The sequence below is a fragment of the Lonchura striata genome, chromosome 3 (genome assembly GCF_050655825.1).
Source record: "Lonchura striata isolate lonStrDom1 chromosome 3, ASM5065582v1, whole genome shotgun sequence".
Classification (NCBI taxonomy): Eukaryota; Metazoa; Chordata; class Aves; order Passeriformes; family Estrildidae; genus Lonchura; species Lonchura striata.
Window position 1 is genome coordinate 51292471 of NC_140705.1, and position 26511 is coordinate 51318981.

The 26511-nt window shown below is 35.4% G+C and overlaps 1 protein-coding gene across 6 annotated transcripts in view; it reads left to right on the forward strand.

Annotated features, from left to right (window-relative positions):
• The window catches only part of NKAIN2 (sodium/potassium transporting ATPase interacting 2), a 511342-nt gene that overhangs the window by 187396 nt on the left and 297435 nt on the right, over positions 1-26511 (forward strand). The gene's annotated exons all lie outside the window — the stretch shown is intronic.

A 26511-nucleotide genomic window follows, 5' to 3' on the forward strand; every position in this document is an offset into this window, starting at 1 on the left:
GATGGCATGAATTTGGGAGTGCTACAGTTGTCTGTATTATGAGTCTCAGTACATACAACTCCATTTCTCAGTTTCTATCTCAACCAGTTGATAAGGCTTAATAATTGAAAATTAAATAATACCATACACTTCTACTTGTGGAAGATATAAATAATTATTCTCTTTTAAATATTAAAAAGTATTAGAAATTACAATAATTTACCCCATGAGGATGCAGATTGTAATGATAATTTCTAGAAAAACTGTTGTTTTTTAGGTAAAGGGTATGGATGTCTCAAGCAATGAAATAAAGAAGCTTTATTGTTTTCAGGTTTTTTCATGACAGTAAAAACAAGTCCTTTTTTTAGAATTATAATTCAGTTATTGACAGTTCAATGTCTGCACCACCCCATCAGAAACTCATGGTTTCTTACAGAACAAATATACCATATGAAGCTCTGCTTATATTAGTGACATCTCCACTAATACTGGGATGTACTGTTGGGCAGCTCCTTCCAGCCTAGTGGGTTTGATTCAGGTGAATTTGTGCTCAGTATTCAATGAACACTTAAAAAGAGTCTTTGATAAAGTGTAATATTTTAATCTAAATAGGGAAAGGATAAATGTGCTTAGGTCTAGGATTATATTTATTTTTACTTGTGTAGCAGTATGGGGAAAATTTTTGGCAGTAGGAGAATTACTTACTAACTATGCCTACAGTGTAAAGTAGCATGTGCTCTTCCTATGAACTCTCTCTGTCTCTTTGCTGTCACAATTAAATATCACACTCTTTTATCTTTTACAATGGATTTCAATGCTTGTTGTATTGAGATATTCCTGTTTTACCCTGCCCTGGCTTTGTACAGCTGCTATAAGAGTTAGTAAAGCTGCGTGTCCACAGCAAAAAGATCTGTGCAATATGTCCTTCCTGTAACTTGACTTCCAGCCAAGGTGGGATCAACATAGTATCAAAAACAGACAGAAGATTTCAGTTCATCAGCCATAAAGGAGCCATGGTGGAGTTTACAGCTCCAACAATTAAGGGACCAGAGGAGAGAATCACTTTCAGAACACACATCTGAATCTTTAGATAGAGCCTTGGAGAATTTTCACCTGTTGCTGTTGTATTCATTACCTTTTAAAATACTTCTCTGCTCAAAACAAAAGTGATGGAATGGCCATAGACATTAATGTTAAACAGTGATTAAAATTCTCCTGCAATTTACAGTGGAAGCACAATAACTCCATTATTATCTTTGAGTAAAGTTTATAATTATTACAGGAATTCTAGATAGCTAAGTTATGAAATAGTAAGCACACAAGTATTTCAGGTGCAGATTTCATGTCATATAAATATTTTTTAAATCCTGAGAAATAGCCAACATAAGAAGGGAAAAAATAAACTACATACAATAACCTTATGAATTGAGTCATAAAAATGCTCCTACTCCTGAGGACATGCAGTTCATGCAGTTCAGGCAATAGGAAGAGGCAGTCCAGTCTTTTTTAAGTCAGATGACTATCTCAAGTATAGAAAGCCAGGACTCAGTGTTTTGTTCATGTGTCCTTGAGTTTTATTTGGCAGAACCTTCTACTATGAATGTGCACCCATTGGGGTCTGGTACTACCTTACTGCTGCTACTTCTGACCACCTTCACTGTCTGGAAGGAGAAGCCCCACTTACCTGGAGTAGTCTCTTGGCACTATTCATTTCAAGAAAGATTGAACTCATGACCTTATGTCCTAATCCCTATTCTGAATGAACATGTGCTTCTCTCTCCACTTTATGCCACAGAAGCGCAGAAGCAATGACTGACAGCTCATTGGAGAGGGGAGATTCTTTCCTTATGACCATAGACACTACTGGATTCCTGGTCTGTCCCATGAACAGGAACATTCTCCACTGAGGAATGCTTTAGACAAAGAAATAGTACTGCAGAAATATCCAGGAGCCAGTTCAGTGCCAAACACTTTGCTAGAATTATGTTTTTTCTTGATAATTCTGATAGTCTGGCTCTTGTCTTGTCCACAGTCTGGCTCAAAGAGGGAGAGTGAAAAACACACTCACCCTAAGTTAGAAAGTGGAGTGTTATTGGTGTTGACCCAAGATGGATCATAGGTACTTAAACAGCAATTTAGATAGCTGGTCTGGTTTGTTAAATGAGCATGGGATGATGACTTCTCTCCTACACCTGAAAATGCATCTACCTGAATGGCATTACAGCAAGTAGGTGCTGCCCACACTCTCTCCCATCATTGTCAATGATAAGGAATTCTTTAGTCTTGAGCAGATAGTCTAATGCCTTGATGAATTGCTGAATTAATATTTACCTGAATATTTAACTGCTTTTTTAATGTCACCAATATTTTCTATTGTGTCCTGTATTAGAAACAAAACAAACATATTAGCACATTAAGATTAGATTAGTAGAAAAAGGATTTTTTTATAGAAATTTAACAGGAATTCATAGAAGCTGTAAGAAATAAGAAGTGCTAGTGATGGATTGAAAAAAATCTTGATATGAATGAAATCAGAAAACACAATAGTTAGAAGAAATTTAATGCATGGATATATTTTGCATCACTTTTTTTCAGTTATTTGTATATATGAAACAACCTTTTTGTAATGGAAGACACAGTAAATATTGTAAGTTTTAAAAATACTTTTATATCCGTTCCTTCATTTTAATGCATTTGTCATGGTTTGACACTGGCACAATGCCAGTGCCTCCATGAAAATGTGATCCTTACCTTGAATGCTGTGAAGTGGAATCTAGAATAGAGCAAAGCAGGCCCAAGCTTAATAACAGGAAAAAAACTTTATTAAACTACTACTACTAAAGAAAAGAGAAAACTAAAGAAGGGGGGAAAAAAACTACACAAAGATCAAATGAAAATCTTGCAAAACATTCCTCTCTCCCCACCACTCAACTTCAACAAACCACAGTGAGACACAATCTGGACTCTAATCAGGTTTCCACCCTCTAAGCAATCGATACTCAGTCCATCGAGGGAACAGAGTCTCTTCTGTGCCACAGACCCCCCAAGAAACACAGCTTCACATTCTGTGTTTCCATGTCACACATGGCACCGCCCGGAGAAAAAGTTTGCCATGGTGACCCTTCTCCTTTCCATGCACAGTGCTCTCACCACCAATGCATGGATGGTCAGACTGCCTTTAGGATTTTTCCTTTCAAGGATGTCCTGCCAAGAGGGGAGAAAACAACAGTTCAGTTTTTCATTGTTTGGGACCACAGTCCCCCCCATTTTCCCCTGGGGCCGAGGGTTCAAGAACAGGGATCTTCTTCTCTTTTCTTTTCCTTTCCAGGGCAAGGGGGCGCTACCACAAACCCCCTAAGCTTTTCTCTGTTCACTCTACTTTTGTCTTTTTCCCAGCTGAAGCAGGTCTCTTGACTTACTGGCATCTTCTCAAAACACAGTCCTTCTTGACGGAGAAGATTTGGTTTAGGTTGTGGCTAACACGGAAAAGTCCAGCCAAAAGCCACTCTTTGTCTTCCTCCCATCCAGAATTCTTCCTTTCAACATCCCAGGGTCCAAGGTGTCCCTCTTCTTCTCTTTTAAACCGAGGAGGGGAAAGGAAAATTCACAAAGCTTTCATTTCTCAAGAAAGGGTTAAAAGTCCGAACTCTCAGGATGGCTTGATGCCCGGACATCCAGCAACTCCCACGCAACTGGGCACCTTGCAGCAGCTCCCCCCGCTCCTCCTTCCTTGCGGCTTTCTCTCTCCCTCTCGGGAGAGGAACTCTGGGGGGGGAAATGGAGACATCCTAGATTTCTTCCACCCTTCCATCTGCAGGGGCCAGCCCGGTTCCAGTCCTTCCACCACTCTTGGGGCTTTTGGCCTACCTTTCTCAGGCCATGGGGCTTCCCCTCCCCACCCAGCTCGTGGCTGGGGGGGGAAGGTCTGCACTGCACGCTGACCGGAACCAAAGAGAGCGAGTTCCCCTGGGAATTCTGCTTTCAACCCCTCTGTGTTCTCAGAGGCGTGTCTACTTTCAATTGGTCAATATCTAAATTGACCTCTTCCTTCCGGGAAAAATTATCTTTCCGTGTCAAACCACGACAGCATTCTAGATAAATATTGCATATTTTTTTATTTTATTGCCTTACACAGTTGCCAGGATAACATAATAGGGAATCAAATATGTGACTCCATGTGTGCCAGACAAAGCCACCAGCAGCTAAAACACATCCCTTTTCTTTGACATTCTTAAATTTGCAGCAGATAATATTAACATTAGGTATTTATCATTCATTTCTGAAAAAGTCCGGCAAATGTCAGTTTTGGCTTAGGCATTAACATTTATTACTATTGCTGTCATTTCAAGCCATTGTTTCTAGAAATCTGAGAATTGTGTCTCCTCAGTGTATGTCTGGTGGTTACAACTGAAAGGAAAATCTGGGTGAACTGACAACTCAGTGGGTGCACCTGGGTATTGTAGTGAAGCTCCACACCTGTTGAAAGAGTTTGCTTACAAATCCATTTTTTATATTATTCCCTGTGGTTATCTTGAAAAAATAATGAACAACCTTCCCTTTAAATTAATTGGGATGTTTTGTTTGTAATTTGTACTAAATTCCTTTCCTTTGAGCCTGTATGAAAGCTCCACAAGATAAGAAAAATATGTAGAAAAATTGTGTAGTAAAAAGCTGTGAGTAAAGGTGCTTACTAATTATGGTGACAGTTATCAGAATTATAGATTAGTGCAAAATAGAACTGAGGCACCTGGCAGAGATGAACACTAGTAGGTCACTCTGTTGGATTTTCTCATAGATTAGTCTGATAGTTACTAGAAATATTTTTCATATTTGTCAAGCTAAAATTCTGTGGAGTTTATTTTTAGAGTGTTCATGGTTTATTTAAAATTAAGGTCTATAATTTCCAGCAGCTGTCAGTCTTAGTATAAGGATGCCCATGCTTTTGCCCATGCTTTTGGCAGTCTCATTAACAAATGCTCTGTTAATTTGCATATCAGCATAAATATACTATAAATCGTCTTTTGCTGTTGTGTAGATAATATTTTTAAAAGACTGTTACTATCTTGGGTGGAGAAGAAAATTCTTAAAGAATGGTCTGTTGGGACCTGTAACCATGGTAACTAGAGATCCGACTTGCTATAATTTGTTGCGCGTTAAAAGATCTAACACTGATTTACTTTTTACTTCACAAAATGTAACAGATTCTCCAATAAAAAATCCACACAAATAAGTGTTATGCTTCTATGTGCTGTTGAAATTCACTAAAACCATATTTTGGGAAAATAATATGCAGTTTAAAAAAGACTTTGTTTTCAGTTGAGAGTCAGAGGATTGTAACATGTTGATACTACCTCTGAAGCTGTTACATTATATAGGTCTTTCTCCTTCCTTGTGGTTATCTATGAAATATTTGTGTAGGGCAATTTTAGTAGTACTCTAATGACAGTTCTGAGTGTATTTGCTTGTATGTTCTCCTTCCATCATTGACAGTGCTGCATTCTTCCATGTTGTTGCTGTATTTCCACTCTGTGTTTTTGTTTTGCACCAGTACCTGAAGCCCACAGCTAGAAAGGGTAAAAACTAAATCTAACACACATGTAGCCCTACCTGCCTAAGCACTGTTCAAGGAGCTAAATGGCAGGGAGGGATTCCTGCAAATCAAGTTTCTTTTGGAAGCAGGGAAAGAAAGGAAAAAGAAATGTTAAGTCAACGCTTCCCAGACTGGAAGAATGAGTTGCTCCCTTTAATTACATTTTAGATTTGGGGGTCTTTGAAGTCAAGGATTAACAACCTTCCTACTTTGAGATTAAAATAAAATAGCTAATTAGCCCCTAAGAGAGAAAATAAGTCCCACAAAGTTGTGCTTTTGGCTTTGTTTTATGTTTCAATGACCTCTGAGGATTATCAAGGTTTTGTTTTTAGAAGTAAAGGCCCATTTTGTGGGAAACTGTAACTCAAGGGGATTCCTGCATGAGCTGATTAGGACCTGTGGAGTCTTTGTACAGATTCTCCAAGTCCTATTTCTAAGAATTAAGGCCCAGATACCAAAAGAAAATTACTTCTGTCAAATTCTTTGGCTCTCAGTGCTTTCTGAAGGAAATATATTTTTTCCATATACTTTTCAGCTATACTAATTTCCTCATTCAAGTAAAGACATCTTTATATTTTGCTCATAATTCCAAGCAAGAATGAAATTTACTGTTAATTCTTGAGGGAAAGACAGATTACAGTCTCTTCTTATGCTACTCCTTTCTTTAATATTTTTGTAGGATATGTCTTCTACATCAGTTGTGAAACAATAGCCTTTTTAGGTATTGAAAGCTGACAGGTGGGTTTAAACAGCATGTGTACATCCCACAATTTGAATATTTGCAAATTTAGCAGAAAAAGATTTCAAATATGCTGAAATAAAAAAGGGTGAACTTCATATCACTATTTGTCACGTCTGCACCGGTTATTGGCTGTTTCAGAAGCTGCCATTAACTTAGAATATTACAAATGAAATGAAGTTTGCAATATCAATCAAAATTTGAATATAGAAATAGATTAAATAGTTTCTGTGTTAAAGCCTATTCATTTGAAGAATCACCCAAAGGCAAGCTGTCTTTTTATAGAATTTATGTGCTTTCTTTCTATCAAGAGTGAATATATGATATAAACTCATGAAGATCAGTTTCTGTAAAATGAATCTAGATTTTATGAAAGAGTCATAATGGAAGAAAACAAAGTGATGCAATTAGTGCAAATCAATCAGCCTGAAGCAAGAAGAACTAAGAATATCTTCTACCCATATTTCTACTCTTCAAAATTTAGCACTTTCTCCAACACAGCTTCATTTGGGATCTCCTTACAAATTATCTTTGAAGTGTAGCTCAATCTCATATATGACATTTTGTCAATAAATATATTTGAAAATCAGTATGTTTGTGAGTGAAAATGCCAGCAGGCTTTCTCCTGCAGGTGCATATCTACCATTTTGCTAAGTAATGGCTCTTCTTGGAGTTCCACTTGGAGTTTCTGTTTTATTATATTATTTCTAGGGAAAAGGCTTTCTTCTATGGGAATTATAATATTAAGACTGCTCAAAATATTTAATTGGTTTAAAAATAACATTCCCTTAATAAAGAGAGACCTGAGTAAAAGGGTAGTATATCATTATGTAATTAAAGGTACATAAAATATTCATATGCTCAAGAGATAAGAAGTTCAAATTTAACTTTCGCATCTCTGATTTTTGATGAAGGAAAATTAATTTTACATGAATTTAATCTCTTACTTGACCCTTAAAAAGGATGAGAAATAATCTCCATTATATTTCTTACAATAATTACTGGAGTTCCAGTTTTGGGGTGCCTTGGAGGTTTTTGGGGGTGGTTTTGGGTTGGTTTTTTTTGTTTGCTTGCTTATTTTATTTTAACCATCTTATTCTACTTTTATGCTATTATTATCTCCTCTCTGACTGCATAGTTAAAGTTAAATTGTTCTAATTTAAGGTCAAGTCACCCTTCTTTTCTCTGTTATGATACGGCCTCTGTTGCACATAAGCTTTCTCTGGAAGAAGGCTTTACATTACTGAGTGTGAATGGTGGGTCTGGCTTCATACAAACACATAACTTGAAACAGCAACAACCAGAAGTTTCATAAACTGCTGAAAGTAGTGATTCTTCAACAATGAAAGAGGGAAAGCTAGTCATATCTATCATTTGGCTTGGTCCTGACAGTATTGCATCTGAAACAAAATACAATTGGAGAATACAAGGTTTTACCATAATTAATTTCATGAATAATTGCCAATTTAATGTTCAGTCATCCAATTTTCACTTTTTATCAAAGTCTGCATGAGTGTATTGTGTTTGAAAAGCTAATTGTATCTCCACAGGGTACTGTCTTTGCTCCTGTGTATTTAAACCAAAGCACCATCCTCTCTTCCTTCCTGATTCCCTCCCTTCTTTTTTCCCTTTTCCCTCCCTCCCTCCATCTCTCCCTCCCAGTTTTCAGGTGCCAATACCACACAAAATCTTGGATATGTTATCGTAGGCTAAATATCAGAAATAATTCAGGTGGGATAAATATGGAGAGTATGAAAGGAAGGTTTTATAGCAACACTGTTTTTTGTAGTATAGGTAAGGTATGTAGGAAAGGCTAGATAGCATGGACCAAGTGAACTTGACAAGAGGACTGCTGTCAGGAGAAATGTAGATACCAGAGGGCACATGAAGATGGTGTGAAGCAAAAGGTAAAAAGAAAGAGAAGTAAAAAATCAAAATCAGCAACAGCCAGGAGTGATTAGATTCTAATCAAATCTACAGATGAAGTCAGATGCCTCTACACTGGGTACAATAGTTGAAATCATGGAGGAAAGGTCTGCCATACAGGAGGACCTCAGCAAATTAGAGGAATGGATTCTTCTTCTAATCTCACCAAAACTCAACAAAAATAAATGTAAATACTTGCTTCTGAGATAGAATAACCCATGAAGAAGTATTGTCTGGGGACTGAGTAGATAGGAGCAGCTCTGAAGAAAAGGATCTGGGCATTCTGGTGGTCCAAACTAAGCATGTTTTAGCAATGTGACTTTGTGGTAATGAAAACACCATATCAGTAGCCCCGTCCAATAACAGTCTATATTAGCAAGAGTGGAGCCCTCTGGTCAAGGAACATGATTATTCTTTCAACAAAGGCCTGATATAATTACATCTTGAATACTGGTTCATGTTTTGGGAAAGTAGAAACATTGACAGGTTTGAAAGAGTCTGAAGGAGGATCACTAAGGCTGTCAGGTAACTGCAGCACAAGACACACAGAAAGAGCTGAAGGAGCTGTGCCTGTTTAGCCTGAGGAGGAAAAGGGAAGGGGGAATATAACTCCACTCTTCCATTTCAAATGCAGATTGCAGACAGAAACAGACTCTTTATCAGTGCAGAAAAAGAGCAGTTGCAGGTTGCATTAATGGAAATTATGGTGAATTATGAGAAAAATGTGTCTTTCTGAGAGTGGTTTGACAGTAGAGAAAATATTCAGAGAAGCTGAGGAATCTTCACCCTTAGAAATTTCCAAATTTCAGCCCAAGACCCTGCTCTGTGCAACTTATGTAATTTTAAAGTTCACCCAGACATGAGCAGGAATTTGGACTAGAGCACTTTCAGTGATCCCTTGCAAATTCCTATATTTCTATATTTCTGTCTAAAGAAAAAAAAAAAAGAAAAAAGTGCGAAAATTTTTTTGGGTTTTTTTTTTCTTTTTATCAATTGTGATTGCAAGCTGTAACTCCATATATACAAAAATTCCATATCTCTTTCAAATCAGGTGTTAAGACTTTAGCGTGTGCCTTTGCACATGCTAAAAAGCAGTAATTGGAAAACTTGATTTGTTTTAGAAAGCTGCTATAGAAAAGCTGAATTTTTTTTTTAATATGTGTAAATTGTTGCTCATTTAGTATTGTGCAAGTATTTCTGATTTACTCACATTCTCAGTATGTGCCATATTTGTTCTCTACTGAGCCAAGCTATTATCAACCCAGGGCAGGGACACTTTTCACTAGACCCAGTTTGCTTGTAGTTCCATCCAGCCCAGCCTTGAACATCTGCAGGGATGGGGCATCCTAAATTTTTCTGGGCAACCTGTTCACCCCTCACAGGAAAAAAGTTCTTCCTATTATCTAATGTTTTCCTTAGTCTTTGGTAGTATGTTTTCCTAGAATAATGCCATTTGAATGGGAGCTGTTAAGGTTTTATTATTCCTGGTCCAGGACACCCATGGCATTGCCTTGATATCATATACTCTAAGGCATTTAATGATGTAGAAACTTCAAACCCCAATTAGAATTCTACTTGAATATAGAGAGATTTTCTGAATTATTACATCCTCAAATCACATCTCCTGTGTTACATAAATGAAGTGTAAAAATGGCTTACAACTCCTGCAAGATGCACTGCTGTACAAAGAACCGCTCATAAAATTACCGGATAAAATGAATGGATTAAGAACGTTCATGCTGTTATCTTCAGTGGATTAAATATCCATGCTTTTTATTTCAAGTTAATCAGTCCTCTGTACTGCAGGATGGGAAAAAAAAAAATCCCAACCCTGTCCAGTAAGCCTCAGCAACAAGAATCATTGTAAAAACCTTCATTGCCATGAAGGAATTGCTGAAATTTTGAGATCCCAAATTGCACTTCCTAAGTATGTACTATGCCAGTTCTTTTTAAACTGAGTATAAAGGTTTATTAAATGATGTATTCAAAAAGTTGAAAGTTGAGTTGAAAAAGTTTCACAAATATTCTAAGCCATGTTATTCATTTATTCATTCTGCCTAAATTGTAGCATGCACTACGTATAATACAACTTAAAGTACTCCCACACATGATACTAATTTTTGCTGAAGGGAAGTGGATGACATAAAGTAATTTTTTTTTCAAATTGCATGTCTTAACAAAGATTTTGCCATTGACATATTGAATGCACAAAAGCCATACACTACTCCGTGATTTACCCTAGACCAGTTAAGCAAGTAATGCATACTTTTCTTAAGGATAGAACACACAAAAATGGGAACACATAATAGAAACCCTTGTGTGACATGAACTTGAACATTCTATATGAAGTGCCTCTTGTAACTCTTATATTTATACAATTATAAATTTTCACTTGTAATCTGTATTGATGAACTTTAGGCAGTTTTGAAAAATAAATACCTGCTAGTTCTTGCTAGCAGGAGGAAGTATAACAGTGATGATGCCCTTTTTAAGAAAGCATAGTAAGCATCAATAATTTTCTCTAATAAAGGCTCACTAATATGCCACATCAATAGCAAAATATAAGAATTATAAATAGATGATGAAAAGGATGATTCTGAGCAAGTGTCATGTGTCTAATAGCAGTAGTATTAAACTTTGCCAGAACTTAACAGCGTACTGCTTGTTTTATCAAAATAATTTTTAAAAAAGGAATTAGGTCTTTTATAACTTTTAAGCCAACATATTTTTATGTCAGCTAATGTATTATGGAATTACTGTGGGAGTTGGCATCATTTTTGCCTCACCAGTGTGCCATATTCCCCTTCTCACCCCATTCTCCTAGAAATAATTTCCCTTGTCAGACATCTTGATGCTAAATCCCTGTTTGAGCACCCAAACAGGTCATGTTTCTTCTGTCAGTCTGTACCTTAAGTCACAACATGAAAGAGAGCAGGAAATTCTACAGCTGTTTCTCCTCCTCATGCATAAGTAGTTATCTCAAATGGGCAAAGTTTTGAGGAAATTGAGGAAATTGAGCCATCCCAAAACTCTCATTCAGCTATTACTAGTTACTTTTCCTAGGTGAGTCTTTCCTCTTTGCTCCTTAAAGTGAAATATTGCTTGTCAAAATTACCAGTTACCATAATTGCTTGTGTAGAGTTAAACTAACTTTTTTTACGGTTTCTAATATATTATATTTTATTTAGAATATTTTCTTAGCTTGAAAAATAACCTAGGCTGCAAAAATAATTTTTAAAAGTCTATGAATCTGAAATATTTTATGTATAATCCAAAGAAAGCTGTATACAGGTTCATAATTTAAAAATTATTTATCATTGCAAGCTTCTGTCAGTCAAAGTAAGGACTACTGTAATTTCATAATAATGGCATAGCTAGCTAAAAAATAATACCACGTAGTCTAACAGAAACTCCATACAAACTTCATATATTTGCTGTGTGAGACACTGCATGAGACTACTGGATTGAGGTCACATTCAGCAGCGTCAAGAATTCTCTAAATTCTCAGTTCAGACTGGATATTAGCTTCCTCATGCAACACTAAAAGCTAGGACTAATATGAGGCAATGGTGATCAGCCCTTTAACCCCAGCTTACCCTCAACAAACCTCCTTATGGAAGTAGAAATAGCTTCCAGGATAGGTAGGGAGAGAATGCATTCTTCTGGCTTACAGATCAGTGTGATTCCCCTAGGAAAGACATTAATTTTGTCCTGAATAGTAAAACAATAGGCAGTGGGATTTGATTGAAGACCTGATACTTCAAATTGTGAAAGCCTTGATGTATGTTTTCCTTGTAATCTTTAAGCACTTATGCTGAATAAAGCACAATTAAGCTCTCAAGTTTTTTGTCTTCATCTGTGTTTGATGTTGTATTCTGCTAAACATTTCCATTTTGGATAGGAAATAAAGATCAATTTTTTCCCCTTTTATTTTATTTTATACAAAGTATTTTTTCCTCTATTGTTCTTTCCCTAGCATGTCTCAAAGGATACAGTATAGCTGATTTTACAGGGTGAATATCTACTTGATTTTAACTTGTGTTCCTGAGTACAACTGTTGTTAAAGCCATGACAGAAAACTCCATTATATTACCAAATCTGTGGAAGGTCAAAACTGCCCTGGAATTCTTTATCACCCTATCACAAGTCATAGTGTCAACCTGACTGAAAGGTGGTTAGTCAAAAAGTCAGTCTTGCTTTTCCTGATTTTAGCAGCTATATCTGAAGGTGGGATAATTCTTGACCCTACATCTCGCTGCTTTCCAGAAGCTTGCTTGCTTTTATATCTGACAGCATAACGAAATAGGTTGCTGCTCTCTAACCCATTTCTATCAAGAAGAGACAGCATTAACACTAGGACCACACTGAACTTGGCCATCTGGCCAATTGAAGAACAACTTATAGACTTAGAGCTACAAATCCATGCTGTGTTGTGTTTGTGACAAAGGGCATTTGGGCCTGGATCCCTTTAATCCATGCTCTAGGCAGCATGTAACATCGATGATTGCAATGTTTCTTTGCGTGTGTGCTGGTTTTGGCTGGGGTAGGATTAGTTTTCTTCACAGTGTCTGGTATGGAGCTGTGTTTTGGATTTGTGCTGGACAAAGCTGATAATATAAAGATGTTTTTGTTATTGCTGAGCAGGGCTTGCACAGAGCCACAGCCTTTTCTGCTTCTTATACTGCCATGGCTGACAAAGGAAGTTGGAGGTTCATGGCAGCTGGGAGGAGACACAGGCTGGACAGGTGACCCCAACTGACCAAAGGGATACTCCAGACTATATGACATCATATTCGGTATATTAAGTGTAGAGGAAAAAGAGGAAGAGGGGAGACATTTGGAGTGATGGCATTTTTCTTCCAAGTAACCATTACAGGTGATGGGGCCCTGCTCTCCTGGAGATGGATGAACCACTACCTGGCCATGGGAAGTGTGAATCAAATCCTTGTTTTGCTTTGCTTGCATGTGCATCTTCTGCTTTCTCTATTAAACTGTTTTTTTCTCAATGCTCATTTTTTTAATTTTACCCTTCTAATTCTATTCCCAATCTTACTGGTGGGGGAGTGAGTGGCTCTGTGGAATTTGGTTGCTGGCTGGCCTTAAACCATGACAACTTGTGTGCTTAAAAGGTGACCTTGTACTTGTGGTGTGTATTACGATAAGTCAAGCAATGCTTAATTGCATTGCTTTTGCATCAGTTCTTCAGTCACTTGATAGGTCTGATGGTTCTTTACCAAAATGTCCAAACTTGTCTGTATTTGAGAACAGGAGCTCTAGGACATCATCTAAAAGCCATTAGGTCATGAAGATCCTGTTTAATTCAAGCCTGAATAGGTCTCTAACAGGACATGTCATTTTAGTGCCATGGTGTTGATGAGGTAGAGAAAGAAGCTGAGCTGTTGCAGATTAGTCAGGGCAGCTTATGGCCTTTATGCTTCAAAGCGTGTGTGCAGTTGCCAAATCAGCAGGACAACTCTCTTTTTTTCTTTCCTTGCCAATGGTCAAGCTTCCAGAAACAAATAGTGATGTAAGTTGAGAATGAGAAAGTTGTTACCACAAATACTTTGAGGAATAAGCTGATATCAATCTTTCAAAAAACCCCAAAAAAACTAATATTCATAAAAGAGTTATTTTTTGATACTTAATATCAAAAACAAAGCTTGGTTAGTGTCTGCAATAAATCTCTCCTTTCAATGCTAAGTACCTGAGTGACTGCTTACTCCAATAAAAGTCGGACGAATTGCAGTGCAAGTAACCTCAAGCAGATACCATCTGAACCGCATCCTTATTAGTCAGAAAGTGGCAATACTTTCTTCCTGAGATGGGACATTTCCATACTGCTTATAGCTGAATGGGCAATTTATTTAAATTATTTGGAAAAATAGACTTCTCAGATGATAAAGTAATTCCTTGAAATGTATTGTCATGAACATAATTGCTTTGTTTTAAAGTCTTCTTTTGCGTGCCACCCAGCAGAATTAGCACTTGCATTCATCCATATTTCCCATGCTTTGCTGTTAAGGATGGCTCATGTGGCAGGAACTGATCAACCCTCTGCTGAACTCAGCAAATGCTCTGTGCAGGACTCCAGCAGATGGATGTATTATCTTCTGAAGACACATGTTTCTCTTATGGACCATTTTATAGCTTGTGCTTGTTCAGTTTGTACTTTAATAGATACACTAATAAAGAGATTATCCGTGCAGTTCAGCTCTTCACTTTAAAAAGGTGAAAGGTATCATGAAAAATAAATAACGGAAAAGATGAGGACAAATGCCTTGATTTCAGTGAGCCCATGAGCCTTTTAGGCCTGCTGATGTGCACCCTTTGTCTATAGTAACCCCAATTAAAGAATGGTATGTATTCTTTTAAAAATAAAACCCACGGTTTTCTATTCTATTTAAATACCTTTTCTTGGTGTGATTTATAGTCCTAAGCTGTAGTCAAATCTCTTTCCTGGATATACTGAATTCCATTCTAACAGTCCTTTTTTGAGGAATCTCTGAGATGGGGATTAAGCTCACCATGACACAAAGATCTTGATTAAAAAAAGTGTTGCTTAAAAAATTCCATGTATAAGACCTAGTCAGGATGTGATTTAAACTGTAGTTGGTGTGCTTGCTTCTGTGGTCAAATGTAAGTGCACTTTGCAAGGAAAGGATGATAATGCTAGGGAAATTTGTACAGTAGATCTAAAACAAAGATATTTAGAAGACAGTAGTACTTTGCATGTATCTCTGTCACTCAGAATATTTTGATGTATTTAAAGCAGCTTTCCCCTGTTTGAAAACAGAAAAAACTCCATGTAAGTGTCTGAACAATCCAAAAACTATTGTTTGAAATAATGTCTTTGAGAATTCAGCATAAAAAAGGATTAGACATCTCTTAATTAAAGGAAATTTTGGGTAAAATTATGTTTTGACTCTGGCTTTGTGGTAGTGGGGCTGTGGGCCAGGATAGAGGTTTGGGAGCTTAGTAGTTTTGACAGCTCAGTAGTAGTTACTGTAAACTCTGATTCATTCTGCTTTGCTAGTAGGGATGTACTTTCATTACTTAACTTGATGTTAAAGAAGCAGTCCTAAAATTGGTAGTATCAGTTGTCTGGGGACTAAAAGGGAGAAATTTTAAATACCAATTAATGCTTTAGCATGCATCCTTCATGCTAAAAGGATACTCTATGTTTATTCAGTTTTAATAGAAATACACTTACAGGCACATTTATTCTAATGTTGTAGGAAAAAAGAAAATTTTTTAATATGCTTATTTTTGAAGATTCAGAATATCTAAGCTCTGAACTAAAAGCTTACAGTCTTAATTACCATCAGATATTCTGCTTCTGCTTCTGTGGGAATTTATGAGGCTGAGACTTACAAGTATGTAAGTATGTATTGCCTTTCGAATAAGGTAATATTTTTTGCTCATATTTAACACCTATAGTCATGCAGCCTAGTGTTTTAAAGTCAGGGAGTGGAAGACACACAGAGGGAAAAGCCTTTGGTTTTTTCAGAGAAGCCTTCTGAATATTGCATGGTTGAGAGAAACAGCGTTTATTGTCAACCAGCTTCTCAGGGCTCCTCACTGTGCTGTGTGGCTGCAGCAGCAGCAGGAGAGAGGACCTGGCATCCTCTCCCTTTCTCCCAACTATCAAAATCCTCCTACATCCTGATGTTTACACCAGAATTCTCTACCATATACTCACCCATCACTCGGCCTCTGCAGCATATGTCCTTCTGTGAATTATGGAGTTTTCTTGGCTTACAAGACCTTTTCATGTTTGAAGCAGAAATACCAGTTTTCTACCTTTCTAGAATAATTTTGACATCTGTAAAATTCTATTGACTGCATAAATACAAAATATAATCTGACATGAATCAGTAAGAATCCCTGTGTGTACACAGAAAGAAAAAATAGGCCTGTTTAAATATTGAAATCTTTGCTAAAATGATGTGAAGGGGCAGTTTGAAGAAAAAAAAGGTTAATAATATAATGCAAAAGGCTTTCTGTATTTCACATGACAACATGACTATGACAGTGATGTAATTCAAAAACCAAGTGATTTAGTCAGAAATGTAGTAACCGATCTTTCAATTATTTCAAATTCTTATTTTTATGTTCTGAAGAAAAATAAAGAAATTACATGAGAAGAAAATAGTTTTCAAATCAAGTTGGCTGCACATTTTAGAATATTTTTTACTCTCTCATGATGAATTTAGTTCTGTATTTATTCTAAATTTAAAATTATATCTAGAAAAAATTGTATGAAGTGCAACTACATATATCAGTTATGAAAATGATTAGAAATTATTAGAAGACTCTTCATATATAGGTGGTTCTGAATTTCTTTTTTTTTTTTTTTTTTTTGGACAGGTTAAAAATCTAGGTAGCCCTTTTTCTTCTTTTCCCAAAATCTGCAACTGACTTTACATTGAAATTCAATATTGATCAAATAGGGAGGTAAAGATAACAAGAGAGTAAGACATGTCAGGAATGGGGACTATTGGATTACTAGATTCCCTAATACACCACACAGATAGGGATGTTTGCATAACACTCTTCAAACCACTAAACCAAATAACCAGTAAGGAGTTGGTCTTATCATGGTTTATTGGCTAAGCTTCAGTGTGCCCATAAAGGAAGGGGGCAGAAAAGTTCCAAAGGCAGAGAAATTGACAGAATGATTCAGAAAAATCTTTGCTTGGTTTCATTAGTCCTAGAAAATTGTCTCTGTACCTGAAAAAGGTTAGTGTTAGTTTGAGACCTTTATTTCTATGAATTTGAACCAAAAATAATTTGAATGGGTTATTTGGGGATACACAGCAATCTTCTGGACCCAGTGTTGCCAGTTATTCATCCAGGAGTTGCACAGGTATTTATGCTTTCAGGATACTCAACTTGAATCACTGGCTGCATTGAAGTTTATCTTGCTTATCTCACTGGCTTAGCTAAATACACCATGTAAAACTTAGGTTTTTAAATACTATGTGTTTAATGTGATAGCTTTATGATCTATTCCTTCAACAATTTCCTAGTGAAATTTAAACTTTAGATTAGCATTCAATGCCACAAAACTTAAAATTTGTCCAGTTGCAATAGGATACAGGGTTTTCCATTGTTTCACGTCAAACATGCACTCTCTAAAGGTAAAAAGTGCTATTCAAAGAAATACCATGAAAAATATTTTCATAGGTAAGTTCTCATGGTGAGGGCAAAATTTTTTTTCTGGCAAATTATCTACATAAGCACCACTATTTATCAGTTTGTGATAAATACTGTGCCTCCAGTATTTGCTATTTCCAGTCCATGACTACCATGCTAAGTCATATGATAATTTCTTTTAATTTAGAATTTTTGTGAAAGCAAAAGATTGGACACAGCATCTATTCACTGGAAAAAACATACTGCAAGGCTTCTTATTGGCTGGAAGAGGAATACTCTTAGGCGGGTTAACTACTAGCTATAAGATTTAAAAAATATAATGGCAATAAAAATCAAGTGAAGGAAACTCCTGAGGTTTCTTGTGTGTCTGTGTGTGTCTATTTTGCTGGGATTATTTGTTTATTGTTTTTAATATTTTGTAGAAAACTCTATCATGGCTTAGGACCCTATGTATGAATACCAAACAAAATGACATTTGGTGCCTTAAAGGTCTGATTGTGTGTCAGGAAACTGCCCTATGAGAGATGAAAGAGGCAAAGGTGCTGAGTATGATAGGTAGTATATTAACAATCTAACTTTGTGATGGCTTCAAGGAAAAGAAAATAAAATTATAAAAGAGCATGAAGGAGAATAATGAGGTAGTTCTGCCTGTGTTTACAAGGAAATCTTCCAAAATCTGAAAAGCAAAACAGGGAGAAGAAAAACAGATTTTTTTTAAACATAGTAACTGGATGAAGGCTTGGATCATGAGCTAATCAGTGGCAGAATTCAGTCTTTATGGCTGATGAGAGAGAGATGGTCTTGATAATTGAGGCTGGTACTTGAGCCAACAGTGAAGGAAAAGACAAGTGTGATGGAGGGTAAAGGATGTCCCTCAGCAACTCAAGGGATACTGTAATTGAAACTTCAGATGTCAGAGACTTTTATACTTTTTATATATGCATGTGCAGGTGAAAAGGTACAAAATATCTAAGATATTATGCAGTGAGAATCTGCAAGGGTAAAGATAAGTACTTGGGTTCTTGCACAGCACTCTCTGATTTAAAATCCAAATTAATGATTTCAAAGAACTAGATGACATGTAAGTGAAATTCATAGATAACTAAAATTGACAGGAAATTAAAATATATTTAGCAGAGAGAAGGCATCCAAAAACTGGCGGAACTGGTTAATAAGAGAATATGTAAATGCAAAGATACTAAAGCAGGACTGTTTACAAAGTGCTGGAGTAATGAAGGCCAGTGATCATTAAAAATTGAATATCTGTAGGTCAAGATATGTGACAGACATGTGGAAAAGTCACAGAGGTCTAATTTGAGAATTGTTACAGATTGCCAGTGTTAGGTTGTAAAAGGTTTGGTGCAATACTGTTAGTATTACAGGAATAAATTTCCTTTGGGAATTTGAAGTTGCCTAATTAAAGAAAAACTGCTGTAAATTATAGTAGGTTTTATGTACTTTTACACCACATAATCAATTTACCAACAAAAAAGTGCTCTATATCTTACATTGACCAGTCATTCTATAAAACCTGTTGCTTTAAAACAACTCTGCATGTGAGTGCTCCTAGAATGGATCAATTTCTTGGATTATGTAAAGAATATATACAATGTACTTAATTTTAAAAGAGGAAATGTGAATAATTATGTAGACTGTCTAGTAAAACTAAGTGGACCAAATAGTTCAGAGTTTAAAAATTAAGAAGAGTTAGAATTTCCTTAAGCATGAATGCAAAAAATACTTAAGGGAATATGTTTGATTAGGAATAGTTTAAGTTCACAACAGATAAATAAAGAACTCCTCGTTTTATATACTTTTTTTTTAATGATCATAATAAGACAGCTCTTTTTTTAACTTAATATGAACCCTACATATTAGAACCTGGCACACACTAGGAGTGTGAGAATTGTCAAAATCCAAGCCAAGCTGCAGCATACAAAAGATAATCAAAACAATCTTTAACCATGTAAAATTAAGGAAAAAAAAAAGGAAGAAAAAGGGCTTTTATTCTAGGATTAAACAGATGGTAAAATGGTTAATTTTGCCCCAAATTCTAAATTAAAATACTATCAAAGCTTTATCTAAAGTCAAAGGTGCTTAATATGGAGAAAATTATGAAAATGAGGACCTGGAAATGTGACTCACTGTTTCACAGAAGAAAAACAGCTTTAAAAATTCCATATGATGTAGACAGGAAGGATTAGAAAGTCTTCATTCCAGAATTTTGAAAAAAACATGTTTAAAACCACAGATCTATTAATTTAACCTATTCTTAGTGAAACCTTTCCCAGCAGATATCATATACTCAGAGAACAATGCTAAAGCCTATTCTTTAAATTTAGTGAGGGTCTTGCATTGAATTTAGAGATTTGGGATAGTGGATTCATCTGGCCCTTATCACATGCAAAGTTTTAGAAAAAAATCTAAATGGCAATTATAATGAAATGTATGAAGGTAATTAGAAATAGGACAAAATAGGACACGTTTTTAACTACAATGTTTCTTTGATAAATAATTTTCTAGGCAGATGACATGCAGTAAAACTCATCTATTTGGACTTCAGTTAAATATTTGAATCAGTGCCAAAGAGTAAATTAAAAATAGGATTGTTATAAGAATTTTAATGTCTTGTAAGCAAATGACTAAAGGGGAGAAAATCATGTGTGATATTAAAATTGATAAGATACACTGAAGGGGAAGGGGGTTATTGCAGGTGATTTTTAGCATTTTTGTTGTGTTCTCATTTAGTATTTTCCTTCATGTCCTCGGTCTAAAAGGTAAAATTATGTAATTGGTTTTGTCTCCAGTACATATGGTCAATTAAAAAAAAAAAAAAAACTGCCATAGGGAGAAGAAACCATTTTAAAAATCTGAAAGCTTAAATAATAAAAATGGGTACATGGAATTAAATTCATCAGTGCAATGGATAGTAATATATTTAGGGACTGTTACAAATTTTTGCAGTAAGAGATGTTCAGTAGGTGAAGGGGAAAACAATTGGGTGTATTACATGATTGAATCTTCAAAATCATTCAGACAAGAAGAAAGCAAATTTAGTTGAAGGGTTGGTTCTGAAAATTCAAAAATGCTAATGTAATTGTGTAAAGAAGTATTAAGGCCTCCTCTGAAAAGCTTTGTAAAATTGAGGTTACTAAATCTAATAAAAAATGAATTCACAGTGTAACTGATGAATGAAAACATCCCAAAAGAATCAATATGGGGAAAGAGGCAACAAAGTAGAAGATTCCAAGAAGCTGGAAAAAACTTAAAGCTGAAAGCATACATGATTATTTTCTATAAATCCACAAAAAAGGTAAATACAGTAAAGGAGAATATTACAAAGTTAGAAATTAGTTTTACCGAGAAAATTAGTTGAATACAAACTGTCAGTTAATTATTTCAACCTGAAAATTAATAGATTTCTAACCATGACAAGTTTGTGTTTAAAGCTTTCTATCGGAAGTAGAAAAGCCAGAAACTACCTGCTTTGAAGATAACAATAATAATACATATTTACTTCACAAAATAAATTACCTGAACTAGCACTATATTAAAGTCAGTGAGCCATAAATTCTTACAATGTTCTTTTCATAACCAAAGGAAAACATGGCATAAGTATCTGAAAGACATTTAATTTTTCTTTTTTATTATTGTTTTTGATGTGGTGCATACTGGTAACATTATTGTAAGAGTGCTGGTATACAATATAAAAAAGGATAAAATTCATCTCCTCCTTTTGACTTAGAGATAGCTCTTTAGAGAAAAGGTGGTAGCTTCATCTATTGGGACATTTAAAACCAGATACAGCGTGCTACTGAGGAAAATTACTGTAAGGAACAAACTGACAGTGAAAGGAAGAGATTTAATAAGCATTTTTCCCCTCCCTGCTTCTTGGAGTGCCAGCCCTTCTGCTGTTCTTTTCTCTGGTATAGCATCTTCAGGTCTATAAACAGTGTGGCTGCCCTTCTGAATGCATGGATTAGCAAAGTAGCTAGTGAAAATGTTCAGTAGCTATTTTCAGATTTAAGCCACTTTCTATTCCACTTTTTTCTTTTAATTACAACAACCACTCGCCCGTAAATTGTGCATACCCTTTGATTGTTAATGGGAGATTTAATTTTATGGTTGAATATTCTGTTGAATATTCATTCTGATTGAATATTTGACTCAAAGAAATTAGCAGTTTCTTGAAACTAGTAGCATATATTCAAGAACTTTTGAGAAAAAATATAGAACTAGAGAAGTATTTTCTTTTTTTGGTACAATCCCAAAAAATAGACAAACTTGTCTGTGAAAAATAGGTACATTCAATTTTCTGTTAGAAACTTTACTCGCAAATAAAATCAAGGCATCTTCTGTGACTTTTATGAATGTAAAGAGTCAGTGTTACTTTGGGAGTAGAACAGAAAAATCTCCAGACCGTTGCATCAGAAATACGTGTATTTGCTTTCATGGAGAAATCAGTATTTAAATAATAAAATATACCAGGACTGTAGACTTGTGGATTTATTGTCTTTTAGGTAGAGTTTTGCAAGAGATTACATGCAAGCAGACCATTCAAAATTCACAGAACTTTTTAGAATTAACAGTGTTTCACAGAAGCCAAGCACTCCATATGTACATTTTAGCTTTCAGAAATATTTATTACTTTTTTAAGCAATTCTGCACTGGGATGGAAAAGCAAGTAAATGGTAACCTAATAATATTTTTTATCATCCGACAGTTTTTCTGAATTTGCACCAAGCCTTTGGCTGAAGGTTTTACAATTGTTACTTATATAAGTATATGCATATGTGTGTGTGTGTGTGTGTGTGTGTGTGTTTAGATTAGCCAAATTAAGAGTTTGCACTAGGATGATTAAATTCTCATTTTGAGGACCCAATTTTGAAAGAGGAAATAAATTAATTGTGAACTTTTGCTAGTACAAGTAGGGGTAAGAGGAAAAAATTGTTTCTTAGGTTCAGCACCAAACAACTGAAATTGCCTAGTTTAATTTCAATAAATTTAATAATTTACTAATCTGGCACAAAATTAAAGCAAAACTTAACTCTTGCTTTTACTCCACGTGTTGCAAAGGCAATATTCCTTCCTAGCATGAAGAGAGTGTTGCAGTTTTAAGACAATGCTTACTCTAGACTTGTGTTTAAAGTGTATGTTTTTCTTTAGAGAAGTGCAGTAGCACAATGTGAAGTTTTACATTCTTTACAGAGCACTAAGGAGTTTGTTGAGGTCAACAGGAAATAGAGCTGCTGTTATTTAGTGACACCATTTTCAGTGAGACTGAGTTGCTAGGCAAAGTATTGTTAGATGTACAATAAATTTAACAATAACATGTTATTACATGTGTAAATTGGCCAGAAATCCTCCATTTAATAAGTACATCTTGTTAGTTGACACACAATTATGATAATGCAATGGAATTGGAGAGTAATTTAAATGTAATTATCATTTTAGAACTTAAGAGATAAATCATACAGAACATGGAAATTGTTCTTATAGACTATGTCTGAAATACCAAGTATATCTGAAATACTGTCTTACTGTTTTACTTTTAAAATTCATTTTTCTGGAGTAGAATAAGAGCAATTTGTAAATCAAAATACAATTGTGCTGCTCAGTGGTTCAGTTCCAAGTTTAGACTTGCACAATTAAGACAATCAGAAATCATATCATTAACTGAGGCTCAGTGTAATCACGTATGTTATCATGCTTTCAGTTTTTCTGTTTTACTAATGTATAGTCTAATAATGAATTATAGATAATTTATCTGCATTTGTAATGCTACATTAAATTTCTTATCAAGTTCTCTTCAGTATTTAGCTATCTGTCTATGTATGCATATTCATGTTATAAAGGTTAATTTTCTGACATCAATGTGTTCTAACATCAGTTTAAGAAAAAAATCGTAATAATAATTTTGTATTAATGTATTGATTTCACTAGACCCTTATTTTTTTAATGTTGGTATTTAGAACTTTTTGTGGATTTAATTATTATGAGATATGTTTTAATTTGCTATATTTCATGTGTTTGTTTTAATTAAAAACTCATTTGTTCCCTATTAAAATATTCTAATAATCTTTTCTATTTTTCCATATGGATTTTTATCAGATATAGTATGTCTAAGCTTAAGGTGCTGTAAGTCTTAATTTTTCTTCTTTATTTTATGTGTAATTGCATAAATTCTCAACTCTAGCACCACATGAGTCCTAGTTCTTTTATCACATAAATAGTTAACTAATTATGATAATTCTCCAAAAGCCACTTTTATTCCATTTGATAATGTTGTTAGTAGTTCACTAGTGAAAAGTTTGAATAGTTGTTGAACATAGACAAACTTTTTGTCATGCCTGTTTTCCTTGAGGAATCTATTTCTTTTCCATAGTATTCTTGGGAAGGCATTATTTTGTGCTTTGCTTAATTCCTTTTTTTTTTAGCAACAACAGGCTGTTACTCCTCCTTCCTGTGTTCACATACCCATATACTTATATTATTATCCTGAATGTATTTATAGATTGAAATAATGATTTATCTTTTCATGGATTATAAATTTAAGCTTTTTGCTCTCAGCTCCTTTTTCTTGTTCTCTTCACTCCCTAATTTTTCTTCCCTGTTTCTCTTCATATTTTCTCATGTTTTTCTGTGTCTTCCTTACACCAAAAAACCAAGAATACAAGATTTATGAAGGGAGAGTGGACAAGGAAAAATACACACAGTTATAGTTATGAAGACACACCCTCTGTCAGTGAGGACCTAAAACTTAATTCTTTTTATGGAAGCCATATCATTACCTACCTGCTGTATATTAGAAATCAAATCCTTTACATGGCTGGGATACAAGCATGTTCTTCCCACCTTTTCTGTCTCATCATCATGAGTCACATTTCCTGGATTAGTGATTAATGGTCACTGGGCTGTTATATCTTGAGGTGAGGTCTGCCTCCAAGTCTAGTTATTTTATTATTCCTACCTTTTTTTTTTTTTACTATAAGTGGCTTAAATGCTGTAGTTTGTATACCCTCAATTCTCGTACCACACGCAGTTCATGGGATTGGGCACCTGGTTGGAAGTTAGAAAGGACTAGATAAAGAGAGAGGCATGGATTAGCTTGCCTCTGCAAAGGTCATTATGGAACTCATTATGCATCACAGTAGAAATTCAGCTGTCTGGTCAATTTTATTCAAGAAAGTGTAAAAACTTTAAGACATGATTTTATTTTTTTAACTTGTGTTTTTCTTCTTTTTTTTTTTTTCCCTATTATGCATTTTAAATTTAGAGCACAACCTTATCTAGTCTTTAAGAAGCCCAACATCAACTTCCACTGTACATCAAAAGTTTGTCTCTGTCTTTCTCAGGTGTCAGTATACTCTAAAGCTGACTAGCATCTCTAGCTGCCATTCTGACTACCTAAAATTCTTGAAAAGAAAGTGGTAACAGGCAACTGAAGACCTGCAGTGTGGGTATGGATGCTTTAGCCCGCCTAGTGTGAGCGCTTTGGTTCTGCACCTGACTAGGACTTCTTACATGGCCCTGCTCCATGTAATGCACTTTTGGGGAACACCAGAGGCTGTGTGCAGCTTAGAATGGATGCTGGCTGCTTTCTGGAGCTGTGCTTAACTACTAAGCTGTTAAACAGGTGATAAACTCCATTTTAATCTAATTTAAATATTGCTAGTTGCTTGATTCTAGACTATGTGGAGTCTTTGATAAGAAATGCCATCTCCCATACCTTTTGAGGCAGTTTTGAGCATGCACAGATGAATAAGCAGGATAAGCAAACCTGGTTACTTTAGCCACCTATAGAATTTGTCTGCTGGAAAAATGAGTTGTTGGAACTTGGTTTGGGGACCACATTTGAGTTTAGGCAAAATAATCAAACCTTTGCTGCCAATGCAGCAAAGTGTCATCCTAAACATTTTTTTCCTGGTTACTCCGCAAATATTTCTAAATCCAAAGATTTTACTTTCTCCTACTACACATTGAAAAAGTAAAAGAGCAGTGCAAGGGCCACCCCACAGTTTTGAGAAAGCTGCACACAGTAGAGGAATACCAATATTATTGTTCTGGAATCTTTGGAATATTAAGCAAAGTCTTCTTAATTTAGAAAAAATATTTATAACTGTGTAAAGATGTACTATGACAAGACTTTCAAAAACCTGGAAACATTGGTCAATATCCTCAGCCTGATGTTAAGGCTGTTCTGCTCTATTTTCTTTAGAAAGTCATTTGCATCACATGTTGTTTGTCAAATGGAGACATTGTTTTATGTGTTACATTCTTGTACAGTTTTTTAAGCAGCAGGGATCTCTGGATGTCAGAATGGTCTATAAGCATAAGAGTTCTTCACTAAGGGCACTGGAATTATTCCAGCCATCTGTTCTAGAATAAATTTTATCCAGTATGAGTTTTTAAAATCAGTATGCTTTTTGCTGTTTTGGTTATGTTTTACTGAATATTTTATTGAAAATTGTACATCAGTAAGTATTGGTCAAATAACCCAAGCTGCCATTCTTCTCTGCAAAGCTTGGTTTTATTCAGGTCTTGTGCTGGAGTAGATTTAAAATTAAGTTTAAGTCTGAACTTTTACAGAATCAGGAATGTATTCTGAATTTGTTACCAAGGAGGTAAGAGGAGGGAAAGTGCAAAACAAAAAACCTAAGAGCAATTTAATAATCCTAATTGTTTTGAACAAGCTCATTCAAATGACAGAGCATCTTTTAAAGGATATAAATTAACATTGCACATGAAATTTTGAATTCTGTTTTCAGGTGCATCTCTTGTCTTGATCTTCTAAGTATTGCTTCCTGCCTCCTTGGTGGCACTAATTCAGCAGTACTCATTACGTGTACCTTCATATGCACCTTTTAGTGCCAGTATAACTCAGAACACCACAGTGTAATCTTGTCTTTTCCTCAGGTCATTGCTGGGAGCCCTGGGAAGGGACATACAGAGTGCTTTTGGAGACTCTAGGTTGACATTAGTACCTGGACTTATTGCTAGACAATCAGAAGGTCATAAAGGGCAGAACAAGGATCAAGGCTATCGTGACAGTGATGGTTTAAGGACAGTGATTTAGATGGTTTGCCCATCACTACAGTTGGTCAGGTTTAATGTCTAGATA